Genomic DNA, 21,764 nt, shown 5'->3' with positions numbered 1-21,764 from the left:
CCCTCTATTGTACTCAAGATTTTATCCACAGTTCTAATAGAAAATCTACTAAATGCTTGGGTAGCCCCAAACTAGGAGCAGCCGTGAATGCCCTGGATGACTTGACAAAAATTCAAAACAATCTCAACCAACTACGAGATAGTTTAAATAAGGCTGTTAAGAGCTCTATCAGGTTCAGCACTGGGACTCAGAGCTATGCGTGGGCCTGGCCCAGGGTTGGTACCAGGGGCATGGGTCCAACAAGCAGTTTGGGTCTTCGAGGTTGGCAGTTGTAAAGAGGCAGGAGATGAGATGGCTCCTGCAACCGGAAATTGGGTGCCTACTTCGGGGTTGTGTGAATAAGTGGCCTCCCGGAGAATAACGGGAGGGAAGCTTCTCATTGTTGGAGAAGGTTAGATATAAATATAGGAGGGAAAACTTTGAAATGAACTTTGTGGAGTTGCATTAGAAGTGGAGGTATATATAGCTGCACATACAGAGATGGATAATACATAGAGAACATGTACACACACACACACACTAGGTGTAATCAAAATGTGATGCATTTAAATTAAAAAATTATTGCTGTGCAGTAAAAGCCGCTGCCATGACTCCCCCTCCACGTCCTCCCCCTCACTTCCAACATAGGTATCCATTGTTCTTGCCCTTTTCTGAAGCAGTTCTGAAAGTCTTCTTTCATGCATGTCTTTGGTTGTGTTGTTATGGTCACCATGGGGTCCTAAATTGGTTCCGAATGTTTACTTTCATGTTTATTTTGACTTTGGGGAAGAGCCAGATGTTTCAAGGTGCCTTATCTGGTGAGGAAGGTGGGTGAAATCACACCTTCCTGTTGGATGGCACTTGGCAGCAGCACCCACCAAATTCTGATCACGTCTTGGGAAGACACTCATGAAGAGGGCTTCCAGACTGCTTCGGAAGGTGGCAAGAGCAGTGGATGAGCATGTCTGAAGTGAGGGGTTTAGTGGCAGTGTGACTGTTACTATAATAATCGTTCACTGCAGAGCCATCCAGTGGGAGGAACACTTCTCACCTGGATCCGTCCAGTGGGCTTCTCCACCCAGAGTAACCCAAATTCATCTCCATTTTAACTTCTGTCTGAGGTTACTCCCAGGAGACTAAAATCAGCCCTGAAGAAACTGACAAATGGAGCCAATTAGTGTACTATCAAGGTCATTTCAGCTCATTAGCCACTTCTAAATTTCATTTGTTATTTGCAGTTGAAAGAGTACACTTTCCCACATTCTTCTTTGTGATGTCTAACAGGATTAGGCGTCACATTGAGTCCTCGAGAAAGAGATTGTATGCATAATAACAAGACTTCAGTGCCAGGCTGCACTGTATGATGCCCTTCGCTGCACTCAGGAGCAGGATATTATGTATTACTTTGCACATCTTCCTAATGAGAGAAATTTCTTAGGTGGAATAAAAAATTGAAGTCAGATTGCATTTAAAAAGCTGAACTGGGTGGGTCAGGATTGCTCGTGTTTAAAAAATGTGAACAACATCCTTAATATAGTATTTGTGACTAACCCAGTGGGTGTGATCCCCCCGGGAGAACAGTAAGTTCAGTTTCTTTGTGTTTGAAAAGTTAGAGGTTGAAACTCTAAATCACCCAAGGTTTTGTTTAAAAAGAGGCTGGAAATTTGGCATTTGAAGACCTTTAGTTAAAAAAAAAATGAACAGATCAGATACAATTGAATTTTTTGTTGATTTACTCATTTGACTTTTCTGTAATTCTTACAGCAACAACAATGCACATTCTCCAGAACCAGTGTTCTGAACAACTTGTGCCCTTGGGTGGTGCTGGGGAACTGAGCTCACGGTCAGTTCACAGATACACTTTAGTAATGGCAAACCTGTGGCACACAAGCCACAGTGGGCACACAAAGGATTCTTGGTCACCATGTGAGCCAGGTCGCTCCAGCAGCCGAGCATCAGCTAACATTTGGTTTTTCTGAAGCAAAACCTCAGTATTCAGGTTTAATGGCAGTGTTGGCACTTTGCAGTAAACAAGTGGGTTTTGGGTTCAGCTTGGACACTTGGCCTCTGAAAGGTTCGCCATCCTGCTTTAGAAGAATTGTTAAAGTACAATCCTTTGATCTGTTGATTACAACACGTGTTAGTCATTCTCTAAGCTCTTTATCAGCATCACATTATTTCCCGCAGTAAGTTGTTGGGTAGGCACTGCTATCATTTTGGGGGCAGGATTCTAGAGGTTGAATCCAGAGGTTCTCTATCATTGAGCTACATCCCTAACCCTTTCAAACTCTTTTTTTTTTTTTTTTTCTTTTTTAGATAGATTCTCACTAAATTGCCTGGCAGGACTTGAATTTGGAATTTTCTTGCCTTAGGCTGGCTAAATGCTAGGATTACAGAAATGCATCACTGCACTTGGCTACAAATCCCATTTGGTAGGAGAGAAGATGAAGACCCAAAGCAGCTAAATAGTGCGAAGTCACAATCTGCAAGGAATAGAATTACAATTAAAACCTGCTGGGACGGTGGCACATGCCTGTAATCCCAGCACTCAGGAGGCTGAGGCAGGAGGATCACTGTGAATTCAAAACCAGCCTGGGCCACAAAGTGAGCTCAAGCCTAGACTGCACTGCATAGGGAGACTCTCCTGTCTCAAAAAACAAAACAAAAAGCAAAACACCTGCATTGTGGCCTGCGTCTCTAATCTCAGTGCTTTGAGAAGTTAAAGCAGGAGGGTCAGCCCGGGCGACTGAGCCATTTAGACCCTGTCTCAGAATTTTAAAATGGTCAAGAATGTAACAAAGATGACAAAAGTTCTATGATAAAGGTTAAATTGAAACGCACTGAGGTAAAGGTTCTATTCCTATGATTAAAACAATGAACCAACTGAATGCGTTGGCTCACGCCTGTAATCCCAGCACTCCAGAGGCTGAGGCAGGAGGATCATTGTGAGTTTGAGACCAGTCTGGGCTACAAAGTGAGCTCAAGGCCGCCTGAACTGCATAGCGAGACCTCGTCTCAAAAAGACAAAAACAAAACAAAACAAAACAAAAACAACCAATGACCCGTACATATTATATCAGCAACTTGGGGTCCTTGTCAGTGGCATATTTATCATTAAAGATTGCAAGAAAAAAAAAAAACCTTACTGGTGTGGCTACTTGTAGCCTTGATCTACTCCTACACACAGTAACTGTGGAGTAACAGAATTTTAGCAAAAAAAAAAAAAAAAAAAAGGTAAAATTTAAGAAATAGATTTCCCTAATTTCACCAGTAGGTGTCGCTGTTTAAAGGTACCGGTAACAAGTTTTTTTTCTAGAGTTTGTGTGGAAAAAAGTCCAATAAACAATTTTGAGTCAACGTACAGCTTGCGCAAACCCACAGAATGTTCATAACCCACTCCCTTAATTTATAATTCCAAATAATAACTTATCGTAGGAAAATAATTATTAGGAAAGCATTATAAGCTTAGGGGTGATATACCTACAAAACGATTCAAATTTAACTTCAAAATATTGTATAAAAATATAAAGAATTCTCTAATTTTAACAGGTCTGCTTTTTCAATAAAAACATAGCCGTTGAGTTTTTAAGGAAAGAGAAAGACGAGCTCAGTCTAACTGGTTATTGACTGAATAAAGCAGCCCCTCCAATCCCTTCACCCCCAAATATTTACTGCCCCTGCAGTATGCCCTCCTCTCGGGCACAGACCGACAGACAAGCCTGTCCATCGATACAGATTTTCAAGGTCCTGGAAGAGACCGAGGCTGTGATTCTCAGCGGAGACGAGCAAATGAAATGCATTATTTTCAACGGGAGATTTTTGCTACAGGAATATTAGCGAGGGACTTAGGGGACCCCAGGGTGGGCAGGTGGTGGATCGCCCTGGTGGATCACCCTGTGAATTTGGGCGAGGAGTTCTTTGCACTGCTAAAGTAACTACTGTTTGAAGTCAGGTTTTTTATTACTATTATTTTAAAGAAATAAAGGAAAGAGAAAGCCCAGGCGGGCTGTTAGTACTTTAAGCTGTATTTTAAAACTCTGCGCGGGGTGCATTTCCAAGCTGCAGGACCAGCCAGCGGACCACGAGCCCCACCGCACCCCGCCGCCCCTCCGCTACTTCCACCGGCCCCTCAGCCCAGACCGCCGGGCTCTTTCCGGGGAGAGTCGAGCACCGTAGTGCTGCGCTGGTCTCTGCCAGAATAAAAGGATTCTCGTTTTCCCGGGCGTGGGGTGCTCGGTTTGAAAAACGACAAAATACTAGCGGTGTACCCGGTTGAAAAAATACGTAATACGGTTAGGAAAACGTAACTACCAGGAGTGGGGTTCGAACCCACGCGGACATATGTCCATTGGATCTTAAGTCCAACGCCTTAACCACTCGGCCATCCTGGTATACGCAAGCACCTTTCTTACGTTTCCTACAAGGCAGTCGGCTGCTCCTCGCTCCCTCCCGCAGGAATCCCGGGCACCGCCCAGCCTTCCCTGCCCCGGCCCGGAGGCTGCTTCGTTTTCCTCCGCTCCCAGGTGCCCGAGTCCGTTCGGCTGCAGCCCAGGGGCGCGCTGCAGGCCCGGGCGCCTGACGGAGCAGGGCTCGGGCTCCGCCAGTTTAGCTTTCGATTTCGAGGCGCGCGGGCGCCGCAAACAAAGAAGCAGACTTCCGGGTTCCTAGGCCGGCGTCGGCGGCACGGGCGGGTGGAGCGGGCACAGATCCCGGAGCGCAGCGGGGACTGAGCTGCGCGGGTGGCGCTTAGGCGGCAGCGGAGTTCTGGGGCCTGGGCACCTGCGGGACGCTTTTCTTCTCAGCATGTGGCCCTAGGCACGCGCGAAGGGAGATCTGGGGAAATGTGTCAAGGGCTGGGGCGGCGGGCAGCGTGCCTCCTCCGCAGGACCCCATCGACGTCGCCGGCCTGGCCGTGCGCGACTCCTCGACGGCTCCGCGGGGCTTTGCTTCCCGGGCCGCCCAGGCCCTCGGCTCTGCCCCGGAGCCAGGGGCAGTGTGTCGTGCAGTGGCGGGGAGCCGAGAATTTATACCAGGCGGGAAATTGCACACTCGTGTGCCACGTCGAGCGTGCCACGTCACGGGCGACCCCGCCCCACTGGTCACGCGATCTGAGACTTGCAGCCGGCCGGTCTTGCCTGCCTAGCTGCACCCCTTTGATCTCTGGAGACATGGCCCTGATCACTCGAGTGGGCGCCCAGCTTCAGCCTGGCCCCAGCTCCAGCCCTGTGGTGCCTGGGGCAGCAACAGTGGGGCGCCCCCCATACCACACAACTTTGTTTGCTGTTGGGGACCTGTTCCCTGGTCGCAGGGGTGGCCCCCCAGCCTCAGCCTCATCCTGGCCACAGTTCTAGCCCTTAGGTGCCTGGGACAGAAGTGGGGGGGGGCACTACCACACAACTTCGTTGACTCTTGGTGACCTGTACTGCCACCCAACAGGAAACCCACAAGAACGGGACAAGCACAGACTCCTAGGCCTTGCGCTGGTGGGAAATGGGGAACTTGAACCGTGCCAGGCCTGGGCGTGGACATTCCTGTAATGATGACACACGGTCCACACCCTCCAGCCGCCATCTCGGCTTCTAACACTGCAGCCGAGGGCCTCGGACTTCCTGCAGCTGGCCTTGAAGACGGCAGTTGGTGATCAGGACGGGAATGGGGTGCTCCTTGTGTGACGGGTGTTGCTGTGCGCTCTGTATGCGGGTTAGCTGATTTCATTCTCTCCACGCCTGCGGAGGAGGTGTGCATTTGCTCAGTCTGAACTTCAGGCTGCGCATGGACCCAGTGACAGACTCCGATCGGAGCGGAGGCTTGCTGGGCAGGCTGCCCTGCATCAGGGAGCACCGCAGAGCTCTGCTGCTAGTCCTTCCACGATCTTGTGGGACAGGCGAGACTGTTTATCCCAGGCTTAGTGTCCAACAAACTCTCAGTGTAAGGCGGTTCTGAGCAACACAGCCGCCTCCCAGGGCGCCCCTAGAGGTACGTCTTCAGGTAGCTTGGATTGTGTTAAATTTCTTCTCAGCAGTCCGGCCTGCTGTCTAGGAATGGGCCCAACAGGAGGTAGTCTAGTGAGTTCCCGGTAAGTGCTACGGGAGAGACGATGTCGATGTGGGGTGCGGCAGGTTTCCTTCTTCAAAGAGAGCCGCAGCCACACTCCCTTCCCACCGTTCTGTCTTTCCAGTAGGTCTGACCTGGCTCCCATTGAGGGGGGAGGACACGCACGTGGGTCACCTTGGGTTCCCCCTCTACATCCCAGAGAGGCTGCTGTGTGGCCTCCGGGCTCTGTTGTGCAGCTGCTTCTCTGGCTAGGGCCGCCTGTCTTCGGAATCCAACCTCCGCTCTGGGAGGAAGCCCCTTAGCCACATGTGGTTGTGCAAGACTTGTCCCTCAACCGGTAACTGGTTAACCCACTGAACCTGAGAGGACCCCAGCCCCACCACCACACCCTTTAATTAAACACCTAGCTGTCGGATGGGCTTGGTGGCCCACACCTATAAGCCCAGTACTTCGGAGGCAGAGGCAGAGGAGGCCAGCAGAGGCTACAAAGTGAGCTCAAGGCCAACCTGAGCAGCATAGTGAGACCCTGTCTCAAAAAGACAAAACAAAAAAGCCCAACCCAGCTGTCACAGAGCAGTCACTTAATAAAATCATTATCAGTTTGTACCACTGCCTTTGTGTGTGTGCTTAGTTAAGTGAAACAGTGGATAGCAGAAGTTCTGAGACTGATCAGCTGGGTTCTGTTGGAAAGACTGGAGAGAGAGAGGCTATCCAGAAGGAAAAAGCCCAGAGACGGAGACCAAGGTCTCAGCCCATCACAGCGTCCTGTCTGGAAACCGGATTCTGGGGTGCTGCTGTCCTCCAGCTCTGCACTTCCCCTGGACATGGGTGGATGGAAGGACCGCAGTCCCGACCCTGGTCCTAGTTGCAAGGACCTAAGGATCCACACTCCACCTTCTCTCTCAGGACGCTGGCTTCAGGATGGAGGCGATTCCCCCAACATGGGAAAGGAGGGCTCAAGACATGCTGGCGAGGTAAGACAGGATCAACACCCCCTTGAGGAAGCAAAGAATGAAAATCGCTGTGCAGTGGCTTGTTACTGTTGACACCATCAGGAGTAAATGTCAGTAAGACATTTTGTGAAGCCGGGCGTGGTGGCTCACACCTGTAATCCCAGCACTCGGGACCTTGAGGTGGAAGGATCGTTGCGAGTTCAAGACCAGCCTTGGCTACAGAGTGAGCTCAAGGCCTGTCCAAACTGCATAGTGAGACCCCATCTCAAAAAAAAGACATTTTGTGATGTCCAAGTGACTTCATTTCAGAAACTGCTTACAGAGAGAAGTTTCCCACTTTTTAAGTTGCTCTTAATGTATATGTGCTTATTTGAGCAGTGAGATCCTCTTCACATTGTGTGGTGAAGTAAGAAAATATGTAAAAGCTTATTCCTTTCTGAAATTGGAGGAGGCTAATTCCTCACCCTGAGTGCTGGTTGGTTCTTGTCTTAGTTACTTTTTACTCGCTGCTGAGACAAAATACCTGAAGCCCAAAGTTGGAAAAGGAAAGATTTATTTCTTACAGTTTTTAGAGTTTTCAGTCCACACTCGGTTGGCTCCAAGGCAGGCGGGCATGGCTGGGCCGCAGTTCATGGCGGCTGCAAACAGCAAGCAGGAACCAGCAAAGAGCAAGACGCACCTTTTTCCTGCCATTACATCATATCCTGGCTCCACCCCTATGTGAGTGGAGCACTGACACCATCAATCCAAGCACTAGACAATGAACCAATCACAAATACACAATGCAAACTCATGAGGCCTGGGGGCCACAGACATAAACCATGACAGTTCTAAAGAACACAATGCAAGGAGGTGATGTATGCAGGTTTGGTCATCCAGTGGCCCTGCTGCTGCCATCTCGGCTGCTGTCCCTTACTTTCCTGTTTCTTCTGCCCTTGGATGGGATCATGTGATAATGTAATTATTACTATATTTTTTTTGTACCGGGGATCGAATTTATGACCTTACACTTGCCAGGCACTTATATCACTGAGCTAAATCCCTGGCCTGACAGTGTAATTCTTGGAGCTGCGTTTGTTGTACTGTGATGGTGGTTGGGGTCGAGGTATAGTCGTGTTGATGGGAGTAGCCAGAACAGTCTTCGCCCTTTGCCCACTCCTGGAAGGTGGAGGTACTTCTTCAGAAGGGGGACAGCCAAGTTAGAACTATTAGAGGCAGTCGGACAGGGGTAGGCCCTCAAAAGGAGCCAGTACAGATACTTTACTGTGGCCGCTACAGACCTCAAGATAAAAGATAGAATGCCTATACCCTACAGAAGAACGGCAGAAACTGATGTTCAACTGCTGCTACCAAAACAAAAGGAGGGAGACGTAGGGGGCCAGATATGAAGGCTGAGGCCCAGTCAGCCTTCTCTGTGAGCACAAAGGAGAAAGACTGCAAAGGGCAGGCCTGCAGGCGCGTCGCAAGTTCCAGGGAAGAATCAGCCCAGCTGAGATCTGGTGGTTTACCTGGGCACGTGCCATGGATAACACGAGGCAGATGAGGCTTCTGAACTCTCATGTCTTGCTTCTGTGTCTAACTAAATAAAAGTGTGATGAGCTAAATGTTCTAGGCTGTCCATCTAAGGGAGACAAGAGCCCCCTGGTCTCTCTTTCTAAACTAATTCTGTGCCTCTTTGCTTTTATTCTTGCTCGCCCTCTGCTTAGAGACAAATACATAGACAGGTTTCCTACAAATGTGGTTGCTAATTTCTATACTACACCAACTCAACAGGGTAAACTGGACTACTTTTTCCAAATTTGAAAGCACAGCTAAAGTTTCCCAAAATTCAATATTATATAAAGCATACGCATTAAATTTTAAAATATATATAAATTTTTCAAGGTTCTGAAGTCATCTGAACAAAATTACTTAAAAAGAAAAAGAGAAAGAACAAAGATCTCTTACTGTTGTAGTACCTAGAACCATTTTTAAATTAACCATCATCTGAACAAAGAAATACTCAGGAGTCGCAGCATTAAAAGCGTCTGATGAAGCCTGGTGGCTGCTATCAGGCAAACTTGTTTTCCATTCACAGGGGTTTGATACAGTACCGGCTGACAACTATAATACTAGAAGATTCAATTAAAAGCACTTGATTTCAGACTTGATTCTACTTTCCAGCACCATCTGTTGGCGTGTGCTGGGAACTGCCAAGCGTTTTCTGTGTACACTGAACTACCTCATGCTGCTTGCTATTCTTCTGGAGTCCAGAGAAAAAATTTGGCGGCTAAACCTGTGAAGTCACCCAATGCTGTCTGTGGCAAGGCTCTCTCACACAGCCCTGAATCTCCTCTGACAGATGCCTCAAAGAGATGCAAGATTTCCAGGGACACGGGACAAGGGACAGGGGAGACACAGGCTTTGTACTGCTCTCTGCCTCTGTCTCTCAGCTACCCAGAACCTAACAATGGTCATACTCTGTGCAGTGACATTTCCGTCTGTGGTGGTGAGATGTACAGCAGTGGTCCTGTAATGTTTAGAGGAGCTGAAAAATTCCTAAGGCCTAGTGATATCATAGCCATCCTGGGGTCATACATGAGTCTGCTGGTGTAAACCTACCAGCCTGCCATATAAACATGTAACTCACATGATTTATGTGCAGTACATCATACTTGATTACTGAATGATGGTGTTACTGGTTTAGGCATTTGGTATACTTTTTATTGTTATAGAGTGTCCTCTGAGTGTTTATAAGAAAAATATTGTATTGCACAAGCCCATCATATGCCCCCAGCAGCTGCGTGCTATGACTCTTGATTGCATCACAAGGCCATGCCGAGGGACAGACCTCCCTGCACCTGTTAGATTTGTGTGTGTGCACTCTATGACGTACACACAAAACCAAGTTCACCTAAATGATGCCCTTCTCAGTATGCATTCTGGTCCCTAAGCGGTGTGCAAGTGTACAGAACATTCGATGTGGGAATTTTACCACGGACTCTGAGCTGGGAGTCAGCAGGGCCCTTTAGACTCTCCTGCCTCATTCCGGCCCAGCTTTTGTTCCCAGGCAGCAGTGTCTCAGCGTTACTCTGAGAGGTATTTTACACGTATGATCTTGATTTATTTAAGGTTCCCCACTTCAATTTTAATTTTCTTTCTTCCCTCTCCTCCTCCTCTTTCCCTGTCTCTGTGTTTCGTGGGGACTAACCCAGGGCTTTTCCTATGCTAGGCCAGAGCTCTATCCCTGAGCTACTGTACATCCAAGCCATCAATTTCAGTTCTTTATTAAGTATTCTATCTGGTCTTTCTTTCTTTATCTTGCCTTTATTTGTATTTCCTTTAACAATATTACCTCTACACTCTTTTAAAATGATTATTTATTCCTACTCTAGCTTAAAATTACTTGTTCCTAAACTGGGTTCATTTTAAAAATTTTATTTTAAATTTGGTATGATTTTTGTTTCGTAAACAGCGCTGGGGATCAGAGCTAACCCTCACCTCCTGCTGGGCACAAGTGCACTAGCACTGTTACGCTCCCAGCCCCGTTTTTTGGTCCATTTCCTTATTCTTTTGCAATAGTTCACTTTCCATTGCATTCCTGTTTTTAATAAATTTTAATCTTCCATTTTAACATCAATATTTTCCTTTTTAAATATTTCCTCCATTCCTTATGTGCCTTTACTCTTCCTTTTTTTCTTTTCTTTTTTTTTTTGTCTTTAAGAATACTGATTTTGCTTTGTGCTTTTTTCTAGTGAGAAAAGCTGGCCTTGGGCACTGGCAAGGAAACACACCCACATCCCCGATCCCCATAGAGTGCTCAGCAAGGAGGGGACATCTGGAGAAAGGTAAGGTCTTCCTACAGCCACTCAGGATGAGTGCAGACTACACTGGTTAATCAAGGAGGACGAACTTACAAAACACCTCACGTCCACAGCCTAAGGGAGGAGAGGGTTATATTGGCTCCCAGTTCCTAAGTTTCAATCGTGTTATGCAGACTTAAACACAGAAGCGATATGGCAGAAGGGCCTGGATAGAGGGAGTCCACTCATGGCATGACAACTAGGAAGCAAGGGGAGAGGAGGGGAGCCTGGAGGAAGGGGCGAGGGGGGAGGACACGGATGATGACACTTCTCACCTCTTCCTACTGTTAGAGTTTCCTGGCACAATAGAGAAGTAGAAGGAAAGAGAAAGTGAAAGTGGCCTTTACTGAGGACAGGGAGAGGAGCCCACAACCCCTGGGGGTTTGGCTTTCTCCTCCAGCTGGATACACAGGGGCAGAGGGTTATATGACCTTGATGGGAAGTGGTGCATGGGGCTGGCGTGGTGCATGGGGCTGGTGCATGGCGTGGTGTATGGGACTGACGTGCAGGGAACTGATTGACATTTTCTTCCTGTCCAAATGGGAAAGAAAATTGCAATTAGGACTGAAGAGGAAGAAAAGGGTCGTGAGGATAAGAGTTCCAGTTTGGCCTTCCACCATGTTAGACCATTGCCATAATGTAATCTATACTAGAGCAAGAACTTTCACCTGCCAGACTCCACCTCCGAACAAGAAGTCAGCTGTGGCATTCCCGCTGTCCAGGCCTCTTCCCAAATCCCTATCTTTGAGTACTTGATGCTTTTGGAGGACAACTAGATATAAACTGTAACAATGATATAATTTAATCACCCTAACATAGACACTTCCGAAAACGAAAAAGGGAACTATTGGAAACCACTCTGTAACCACAGGCCTAAGAGAAGCTGGTCCAGACAAACGTAAAGATGGATATGCAACTTAGGAGCAAAATTAATTAGCATTAGCTGTGTACATAACAGACATTTATTGAATGAGCAATCATTAACATGAGGGATTATGTAAATTTAACTGTAAATCAAAATACAGATTATGATCTCCTTTCTTGTTGGGCCAGTTAGACAAATCCAAACAGCAAATTGTTGCCTTTACAGCTAAAGTGCCTGGTGTTCATTTTGAATTACATTAAGCACCCAATGACTGACAGATGTTAATCTTTTATTTTTTGATATTATTTAATTTTATTTCTTTGGGGACAGAGAGAGTGGAACTGAAGGTGATTCTGATCTTTTAAATACCTGGCAAGTCCTTCCTGGAGGACTGTGGCTGGGCCTCTCCCCACGGAATACAGTGAGCAAGGAACCTTCTTGGAATCAAGAAACACAACATGCACATGGCCCAGTTCCGATATACACATGTGGTGTTATAGCACTGCTCTGTAACACAGATTCTAACCAATCAGGCTGTAGTAGGTGAGTGTGTTATTATTTATGAGAGAAAAAGACACCAAACTGAATAAAAGATAAAACCCCGCTAGGTTTTGGGCTCAGCCTTTTGGAATGTTAACCCACTGAGCCCTGCATGCGAATCCTGCTACAGTCCCATTAATGGAAGGAGGAGAACAGAATGCCAAGCTTGAGGATCCCATAGCACTTTCATTCAAGGAATAGGACAAGCAGAGAGTGGGATGCAAAAGTCTGGAGCTCAGGCAAGCTGGGCCTTAGCCTAGACCTGGTGATAAAGTGCTGGCTGTTAGGAACATTTCCTATGCATGCGCACAGTACAGGTGGTGAGGCAGAGATTGGGTCCTGGCTCCTTGTCAGCCAAACTATGTGAGCTGCTGAGCTCATCACCGCTCAGTCTTCTCCCCACCCACCGAGATTTGGAAATGGCCCCCGTGGAGCTGCAAAGCCATGGGATGGAGGAGACCATCTAAAAAGAGAGGAGGGAAGGAGAGATTCTCAGCCATTCCACAGCACTGCGGGAGTGCAGACTCTGATGGCCCTGACACCTGTAAAATGCAAATCTGTGGTTTCATGCTGCCCAGCACTGCAGGGCAATAATCCTCCCTCCCTGCTTTGCTCTGCTGCCTGGAGCAGTCTGATGACTCACCGCCTGAAGCTTCCTGAGACACACCCAGCACTGTTACCCAGCCTGTTGCCAGCTGTGTGGGCCTCAGGCACCATAGAACTTCTCTCTCCCAAACCTCAGAGGCGCTCCTGACATAAAGTTGAATGTGTGACTGTTTCCTTTTGTTTGTTTATTGCAATAAAGTTTAAGGAAGAATTCAGTTGCTCACTGCTCCTTGATAGACTTTTAATTCTTTGAGTTTTCATTTAAATTATGAACTACAGAATTTTTGTTTCTGAGACTCTGTTTTTTTTACAGTTTTATGTTTATTACATTAGAAACAGAATTTTCATAATTTATGAATACACTAGCTTGGCTACTTTCCACTTCATTTTCTATAATCACAATTCTTCCCATAATCGGGACTAGAAAGCCCTGGTAACACTCTTCAGTTGGGAAACAAACAAATTAAAACTCAGAATGGGTACAGACATCTGACATTTTCATCCCACAGTGTATCAGATGCTTAAACAGTTTTCCTCCTCCCAAAACACTACAAAAATGTACGAGAAACACATCTGTTTTCAGCCAGCAAACATTAAAAAATATCTTTTAAGTAAAATGTTTTAGAGACCACAGGTCTATTGTGATTCTCTTCTCGACTGAATTCACCAATTTCATTCTTCAGATCTGTATATGTATCCTGCCTTTAGAACTGGCCTACTTACCTGTGCTTACTATAGAAGAGACAAGTAGCTTCTTTTAGGTTCTTCGTGTAAAAGCACTTCTAACAACAAAATATTTTTAGTTTTATTTTTGTCTAGAGACAGGGTCTCTCTACATAGTTCAGGCTGGCCCTGAACTCACTATGTAGCGTAGACTAACCTCAAAGTCATGGCAATCCTCCTGCCTCAGCCTCCTAAATTCTGGGATTACAGGCATGTGCCACCAACACACAGATTTATCAAACTATTGTATAATAGTCCCAATCCCAACAAAATTGTTTTAAAACTATGTAGAAAGGTACCTAACTTTTCTAAAAAATTAAAGGACACACCCAAACATGCTCTGTCTAAACCACCCATGTATTTCCATATGCCTGAAGTATCTTATTTTTATTAATAGTAAGCTGACTTAATTAAACATTGTGTTAGTCAGGGGTTTCAAGGAGAACAATTACCTACAGGACACAGAATTTATAATACTATTTTATGAAGGTCATCCAGAGTTAAATACAAAAAGTGCAGGAAATCTGTCCACAACACTCAAGACCTACAAATTCAGCTAAGGGCTTGGAGCCCACAGCAATGTCCTGTATGAATCCAGCTGAAGACCCAGAGCCCATGACAGTACCTCCCATGAGTCCAACTGGAGGTCTAGAGCCCACAAGAAGGACTCACACCAGTCTGTTTTACAAATCTGCGCTGGGAAGGCCCAAAGGTCAGCAGTGGAAGCTAGAAAGTCTATACTAGCAGGTGAAGGAGCTGTGCTGGTAGGCTGAGGGTTCTATACTGGAGCCAAGAGTTGACACTCAAAATAAGGACCAGAACTCCCCCTGAAAAGTATCACATCAAGTACATATCAGGAAGCCAGTATGACGAGCTTCTCCTGGAGCTTAAACAGCACACATCTTCCCCTCCAGAGCCGGGGAACAATGCCCAAAGTAAGGATCAGAGCTCCCCCAAAGTGATCCATAGCCACTCTCGGTAACAAGGTCCTGAGCACCTCAGTGATAACGGCTGACTTCATATCAGGGAGCCAGCCTGGTGAGCTCCTCCCGGAGAACCAACAGTTCCAAACAACAGCACTTAGGAGAACCTTCAACATGTTGCTCTTCTTCACCGTCTCCTTTTATGCTGGCAACTTTCCTTAGGTGGGCTGTCTACACTCAGCAGCCTCCTGATATAATTCAGCTAGTGTAACACTGACCACCAGTTTTTAATCCATAACATATTGTCTACAATTAAGAGATAGCATCAAATGATTTGAGTCAAGAAAATGTAAAAAACCATCCGGCCAAAACTTTAAAAAGCAAACACTTCCTCCTGGTCCGAGTACGATCAATATAGATCAGTGTCACTTTGTATTGCATGTGCACACGTGTGTGCGTGTGTGTGTTGTGCGCGTGTGTAAGAATCTACCTTAACATTTCTATTCTTTAGCATTTTATCTTAACATACAAAGCCTTGTAGACAGTTTCTTTGCAAAGGCTCTCCACACCCTGGGTACAAAAAACAAACAAAAACACAAAACACCAGGCTGAAACTCTTCAAAGTTTTATTTGCTGACTCAGGCTCTGGTTTCCACAACTGTTCTCCGGTCAGTTTGCCATCCTTGCTTGCCTTCCCTGCGGGTAGGGCAGGGAGAAGGGACCACGCCCGCTGCTCGTCCACAAGGGCCAGCTTTCCCCTCAGCATCCAGGAGGGCGGGACCCAGCGGCCGGGAGGCTGGACGGCGGGACCCAGAGCTGGGCGCCCGGCTCCCAGACGGCTCGCCCTCCTCCTACATCCTCCTCACTCAGGCGCCAGCGGGCCCGGAGCTCGATGGGGACAGGAACAGGGGCCTGGGACGGGGGACAAGAGCCGCTGGCAGAGGCTCCGGGCGGGCGCCCTGCTAATGGTGCTCCCCGGGTACTCCCGTGCCAGTCGTGCCCCCGCAGCTCTGTGGCAGTTTTGAAAATGGAAAAAAAAAAAATGTCTTCAGAAATTTCTTCTGCCAGGTATGATGGGGCACGTGTGTAATCCCAGCACTGGGGAGGCTGAGGCAGGAGGACTGACACAAGCTCCAGGCCAGCCTGGCCCATAGTGACTTCAAGGCCAGCGCAGGCTGCAAGAGCCTGTGTCAGAAAAACAGATGAACCAAAGTACTGTAGTATGTGCTGAGTGTACTGTACAGTACAGTAGCTTTGTGCGCTGTCATACATTACAGTACTGCATGTAAGAGTGATGCAAATAGAGGCAAAGTCATGAAGTTGGAGTTTTTTCATTCTGAGTATCAAATGATATTCACAATCTCTCATGCAGTGACCTGGGCGCAGGACCAGAATGTGGCGGTTAAATGAGGATCCTCTGTTGAGAAGGATCGATGCAGTAGCAGGGTGAGATGACCGTTTGCTCTCTCTTCTTCAATGCATGTGCCAACATCTTACCACCAGGCAGCCTTTCTTGTTGGACAGGTTTCTTCCATAAACCAGATTACAGAATGTGTCAGAGTCTGAGAAAAGAGACTACATCACCCCATCTATGCTGCCTGTTCGGGGGCATTAGCTCAGTGTAAACTAAAGGGCAAGGCCAAAGAATGGGTGAGTCACACCTTCCTGGGGCAAGCAAAAGTCCCATCCTTGTGAGATGCATATTAAATAGTTTATTTTGATCTCGGGATGACTTTGCTCTCTGTCCCTGGAGATCTGCTTGCTTCGGGAAACCCAGTTTTGAAGGAATTGCACTTCTGGCTGTGGAGAGGCACCTTGGCCCAGACAGAGCACCTTCGGGGTCACAGGAGGAACGTGGGGGCCTGCAGCTCCCCGCCGGGGAAGGTCCTGTCCTCTTTCCGCTCCCCGGGTCTTTAACTCCTGCGGAAGAAAATGCCTCGAAGCTACTTCTCCACACAGCAGTTAGGCATCTTCATGCCCTCTACCTCCTCCTCGTCTTTTTTGATACTTGCAGTATTCAAGATTGAACAAAAGACCTTCCCTCTATAGAGCTATATCTCCAGCCCTGTTTCTATTTTTTAAAATTTGAGACAGGATCTTGCTAAATCACTACATTGCCCAAACTGAGGTATCTGCCTCAGCTCCCAGAGTGCTGGGATCACAGATGTGCACCACCACATCCTGCGAGCATTATGGATTTCTAGGAGGTCCGTCTGGGGCAAAGTGGTGGTGGGGTACCCTGACACACTTAGGAATGGACTGTGGCGTCTCAGGTCTCTGTCATACATGCCAATTTATGACTGCGGACATTATAGTACTAAGCCCAAAGCTGTCCTTCTGAACTCGGCTACTTACGATGAGGAGCAGGTAGCTACATTCTTTACCTACTAGATGCCAGCCAGAGAGGACTGAGTCCTGTTCAGACTCCAGCTGACATATCCTCCAAATATTCTTTTATTCTTTTTTTGGCCACTGGTTCCCAGGACCTTGCACCTGCAAAGTATGCACTCTGTTGCTGAGCTGTGTCCCTAGCACCTCAAATTATTTTTTTTAAAGATTTTTTTTAATTGAAGGAATAGGATAGGAAGAGAAAACTAAGTTTTACAGCTCCCATCCAAACTGAATCTGTCCCTTTCCTGAGATATTTCTTCAGCCTCTGATAGGATTATTTCTAAAAGATGAGAAGTATAAAACAAAAGAGGCCTTTATTCTGAGAACACAGAGAGAAAGAACCAGCACCCCCGACTGCTGGAGTCCGGCTTTCTCTCTGGTGGACACGAGGCATCGGGGGTATGTAAGTAGCCTCGGTTTGGGGTGGAACCTAAGGGGGCATCAGGGATGCACGGGTAGCCCATTGGTCCTAGGTTTGGCCCCACAGGTAAGTTCCCAGGGGCGGAGAAGATGACATCACAGGTAAATCCCTAGGGGCAGGGGAGATAGGAGCTTCCTGGTTCCAGTTGAGGCTTTTCTGGCTACAGAGTCCTGTCTGGGCCAAAACCCTTTCATATCCTGTCTTACAATTATTATTATGAAAAGGGGCAAAGATTTCTCTCTTTAACTATTTCCTGCTAGCAGGGGGTGCTGTACTGGAATCTAGGGGAGTCGACGGGATGACAGTTGATGCCCAGGTAGACGCTGGTGCCAGGTGTTTTATCCAGGACAACTTCACTGGTGAATGCACGTATCTTAGACTGGAAAAACAAAGAGACATGATGTTATGAGGAGGCATGGCACTGTCATATTTAAGGACCCAGGTGAGGTAGAGGGAAAAGTGCCTTTGATTTTAGACATGTCATTATATCAGGACCATGTTGAGGTAGAAACATTTGCAAAGTAAGGTAGAATTCTGAAAAATAAATGTGAGGTTAGGAGGAGTGAAGTTATGAGAGGTGATTACTCCCCCATCTGAAAGCATAAAAGATAAGAGGGTAGGTGTGTAAAATTTGTCTCCAGTCCAGGAGTTGAACTGGAAAAAATAGGGGGAGCAGGGGAGGCAGTGGCTGTACCAGTATAGGGAACGTAAGAGCTTAGGCTTTCAGGGATGTCACGCTTAACCAGACAGCTGAGGGTAGACAGAACTACGACAGTTATCACATAGAACATTATGAAGATTACCTTACACGTAATGTGGGAGTCTTTAGGAAAGACTGTCAACAGTCCTGCTGTAAAAATGATCATTAATAGAACTTAAGAAACTAGGAACCAAAGTGGATAACAAAATATGACAGCCTGAGAGTCGTGGCTGTGGGGCCTCGGTAAGGCAGAGATGAGTAGGCAACAGGATGGTTAGATCTAGGGCCTGAGTGATGCAAAACCAGAATGGTAGTCTAGCAACTTTGGTCACTGTCCTTGGAATGATTTGCTGTAACAGAACTTTAGCAAGTACACCAGCAATTTCTCTGGTTGTGGGAAAGGCTTTTATGTATCCTGAAAAAGTATAGACAAAGTAAGAAGACAAAATGTATCTGTCAGTCTTGACCAGGGTTACCTGAGAAATTGGTGAATAAGAAAGGAATGAGGTGGTCTTATATCATTGGGGAGAGGTTTATTAGCAATAACAGGTGTAAGCTGTTGAGGCCTCAGTGTGTCTCAGTCAGCCTGTATAAAAGGCATTTTAAGATTTAGGACTAGGACCTGCACGAAACAGGCCCTGTTTGTAAATGGCATAGGTTGACCATCAATACCCCGTCATAGAGATTGAGGACTTAATATAGCAGCCTGAAAACTCAGGAAGAACTCTGTATATATGGCCTCTATGTCCACAAATATAGAGAATTGTGTTACCTGAGACTTTAGTGTGACTTGGACTCTGGGACGGACACCTTAAAGGGGGGTGTTGTTGCCCTGAACCCCCTCAGTCTTCAATTTTGTTGGTGATGAATCTGGCAGTGTTGACATTTTCTGTGAGGGCTAGAAGTTAGGATGGCTTACCCACTCTCTGGTGGCTAGGACAGTCCAGCAGCCCTGGAGTAAGGTCTCAAAGAACACCAGGATGGGGCATTTTCTTGCCCAATGTCTTTTGCTGCATTTGAGCGTGGTCCATGGGGGGCCAGGCAGCTCCACCTTGTGAAGGTTTACCTGCCTCAGAACTCCAAGTGTCACAAGTGTTAAAAATATGAAAAACCATATTAAGATCTCTCTAAGGTTTGAAGGTCAAGTTTTGCCTTTTTGTTTGGGATTTGGACTACAGTAGAATTAAGTAAGTATGCAGGAGTTTAATATTGGCATTTTAGATCAGAGAGCAGACTTTATCTGGATGGCATATCGCTTTTTTTGTAGGGTGCCACATGGAATTAACAAAAAAGGCTTTAGTCTGCCCAAAAAGGCTTTAGTCTGTCCTCTCCCTTTTGGAGTATAATCTCATTTTAATGGAAACATTTTGCAGTAAAGGTTCACCAATCTTATGAATAAATTTACCAAAACTGATATAATATTATCAAATGTTGAACAAATTTACATTTTTGAAACCTGTTATTTGCAGTAGTATGAACCAAGACAAGTAAAATTTATAATTGTCTTAGAACAGAGCTAGTGGTTCCCAGCAAAAAGGAATTTATAACCTTAGTTGTTAAACAGGAGATTGGTGAAGGCTTTGATTGATAAACAAGGCTGGTAAAATTATTAGGTGGCCAATAACCTTGATTAAATGGTTTGAGAATTGTAATAAAAAAATAGCATATCTTGAGCGGAGCTGAATTGTAAAAAAAGCATGTCTGAGCAGAGGCACTGAGATACTGTTTTGCGGTGCACCAGCAGAGCATGCCCAGTGTGGGGGTGGGGCGAGCATCCGGACGTAGCATGCAGGGGCGGGCTGGGACTGCCCCCAGAAATGAATAAGGCGGCAGCAACAATGGCACACGGGGGAGGGAGGGGCTGGGACGGCGCATGGGGGAGGGGCTGGGAGGTGGCCTGATGAAGTGTGTGAAGCTGGAACTGTTCACAGGGTGCGAGGATTAGAAAGCCGATTTAGGAACACAGCTGGATTTTCATTAGCCTCCTGGACCTGTTCTAAAAGTTTGGTATAGTTAATATGTTTGTGAGCAATCTTATTAAGGCCCACAATCAGACACTCAATCATCTTATGTAATTTTGTTGAACCTTATCCATTCTGATAGTTCCAGTTTGGATCTTGTTCTGGCCCAGCTACAGGCCCAGGGTCGTTATCAGTGGTGTTTGCCTTATGCCTGCGATCCACTTCTTTTCGAGCTGCTTGCCACAGCTGATTTCGCTCCTGTGAGCTGAGGGTGGTATTTAAAATCACATAAACATCCTTAAAATGTAAATTATAACAATTAGTAATAAATTCAAATTGCCTGATATAATTCTGTGGGTCAACAGAGAAGCTACCTAATTTGTGGGTAATCTGGGACAGATCAAAAAGGGAGAAAGGCACATGTATATTAAACAGTCCCTGGGGACCAGCTTGCTCCCGAAGCAGTAGCAGAGCTTGAGGAGAAGATTGCAGAGTAGAGGGTCATTGGGCAGCCATCCGTCTGGTAGACGCGTGTGAGCAATCACCTGTAGAGTGGCTACAGAGCGGCTGCTGGTCACCCTGGGACGAGGAAACACAGGCAGATGCGTCTCATTGTGTGGCTTACAGCGAGAAAATTGCTATCAGCAGCACAATGAAGTGTCATGTGGACCGCAACACAGTAGCTGTTGCTGTTCACAAGAGGAACCACAAGGGGACGCCCATTGACCGTGAGATCCATCCCAAGATGGCAGCACCCTGTCACGTGGCGGAGGGTTGTAAGATGGCGACCATTCCCTGCGCAAGCCAGAACAATCGCGCAGCTTGCTTGAACAATCCCGCAGCAATTGGGTATGGTGGGCGGGTGGTGAGAATGCTGTAGAGGTCAGAGAATTATCAGGAGAATGATTATCAGGAGACTTTGAGGAAATGCTAACAGAGTGATTAGAGTTGCTGGGAGAGTTATGGGTCCCGGGAGAGGAACAGGAAAATGGTCGCACAGTGGGAGGCAATTGAGGCGCAGAGGGACCAGGACTGCTGAGAGAATCAGAGACTGGCGGAGGGGAGGGCGGAACCACAGCAGGAGGTAACAGTGAGGAATGAGTTTGGGGGTAGGCAGGTGGTGGCTGAGGAAAGACTGGAGAAACATCATCAAGCAAATCCTGACAGGAGGAAAAAACAGTTTGGGTAGCGGCAGAGCTAGCTAAAAGTATTTGGGTGGGAGTACAGGACCGAATGAGAGATGGGCGTGTTCTCAGAACCAGGAAGGCCTCGATGTATGGGAGTTCTATCAACCTGTTGCTAGCCTGGCAAGAATCATAGAGGTTTTTTGAGAACGCAGGGGTCAAATGTTCCTTCCCTGGGCCAATGATTGCCGCTAACTGGATAGGTTGGCCAGACCTCCTGGCAGTAAAAGTTAATTGCTTAGTCTTTATGGTACTTTTAATCTTAAGGGTACGTAAATTGCAAATTAGGCATTGTAGAGGCGTCTTTTGGGAGTTAGAGAACACGTTTCCCATAACTAATTCAGGCAAGAAAGAAGCCTTGCTGCAGAAGGCAAGCCGTCACTTGTTTTGTGGCACTATACAGCAGGTAAGTTTTCAAAACTTGTATATTCCAGTCGTTACTGAGAGATGTATGAGTGGAGTCCAGTAACAGTTCTGCCCGTGAGAGCATGAAGCTCTAAAGGGAAGCGAGGGCACCCAGTGTGGGCGGTCCAAAAGCTCTGCCTTGGGCTATCTGAACCCAAAGGACAAGAGATTTGTGGACATGGGCTTGCTCAGAAAGACCCTGCCCTGGGCTGTCCTA

At 46.8% G+C, this 21,764-nt stretch overlaps 1 long non-coding RNA gene and 1 other non-coding gene across 2 annotated transcripts; one reads left to right on the top strand and one right to left on the bottom strand.

Annotated features, from left to right (window-relative positions):
• Window positions 1–4,287: 4,287 nt before the first annotated feature.
• On the bottom strand, window positions 4,288–4,370 carry Trnal-uaa (transfer RNA leucine (anticodon UAA)). The gene has a single exon. It is a non-coding gene; the product is annotated as a tRNA-Leu (tRNA).
• A 333-nt stretch (window positions 4,371–4,703) lies between these two features.
• Window positions 4,704–12,999, top strand: LOC134472221 (uncharacterized). The gene is made up of 3 exons (XR_010042112.1): window positions 4,704–7,007; window positions 10,721–10,813; window positions 11,377–12,999. It is a non-coding gene; the product is annotated as an uncharacterized LOC134472221 (long non-coding RNA).
• The last annotated feature ends 8,765 nt before the right edge of the window (window positions 13,000–21,764 follow it).

The sequence above is a fragment of the Cavia porcellus genome, unplaced genomic scaffold (genome assembly GCF_034190915.1).
Source record: "Cavia porcellus strain 051 isolate PalLab524CR breed Dunkin Hartley unplaced genomic scaffold, mCavPor4.1 scaffold_22, whole genome shotgun sequence".
Classification (NCBI taxonomy): domain Eukaryota; kingdom Metazoa; phylum Chordata; class Mammalia; order Rodentia; family Caviidae; genus Cavia; species Cavia porcellus.
Note: the sequence above shows the minus strand (reverse complement) of the source record. Positions and strands in the feature narration are given on the sequence as shown.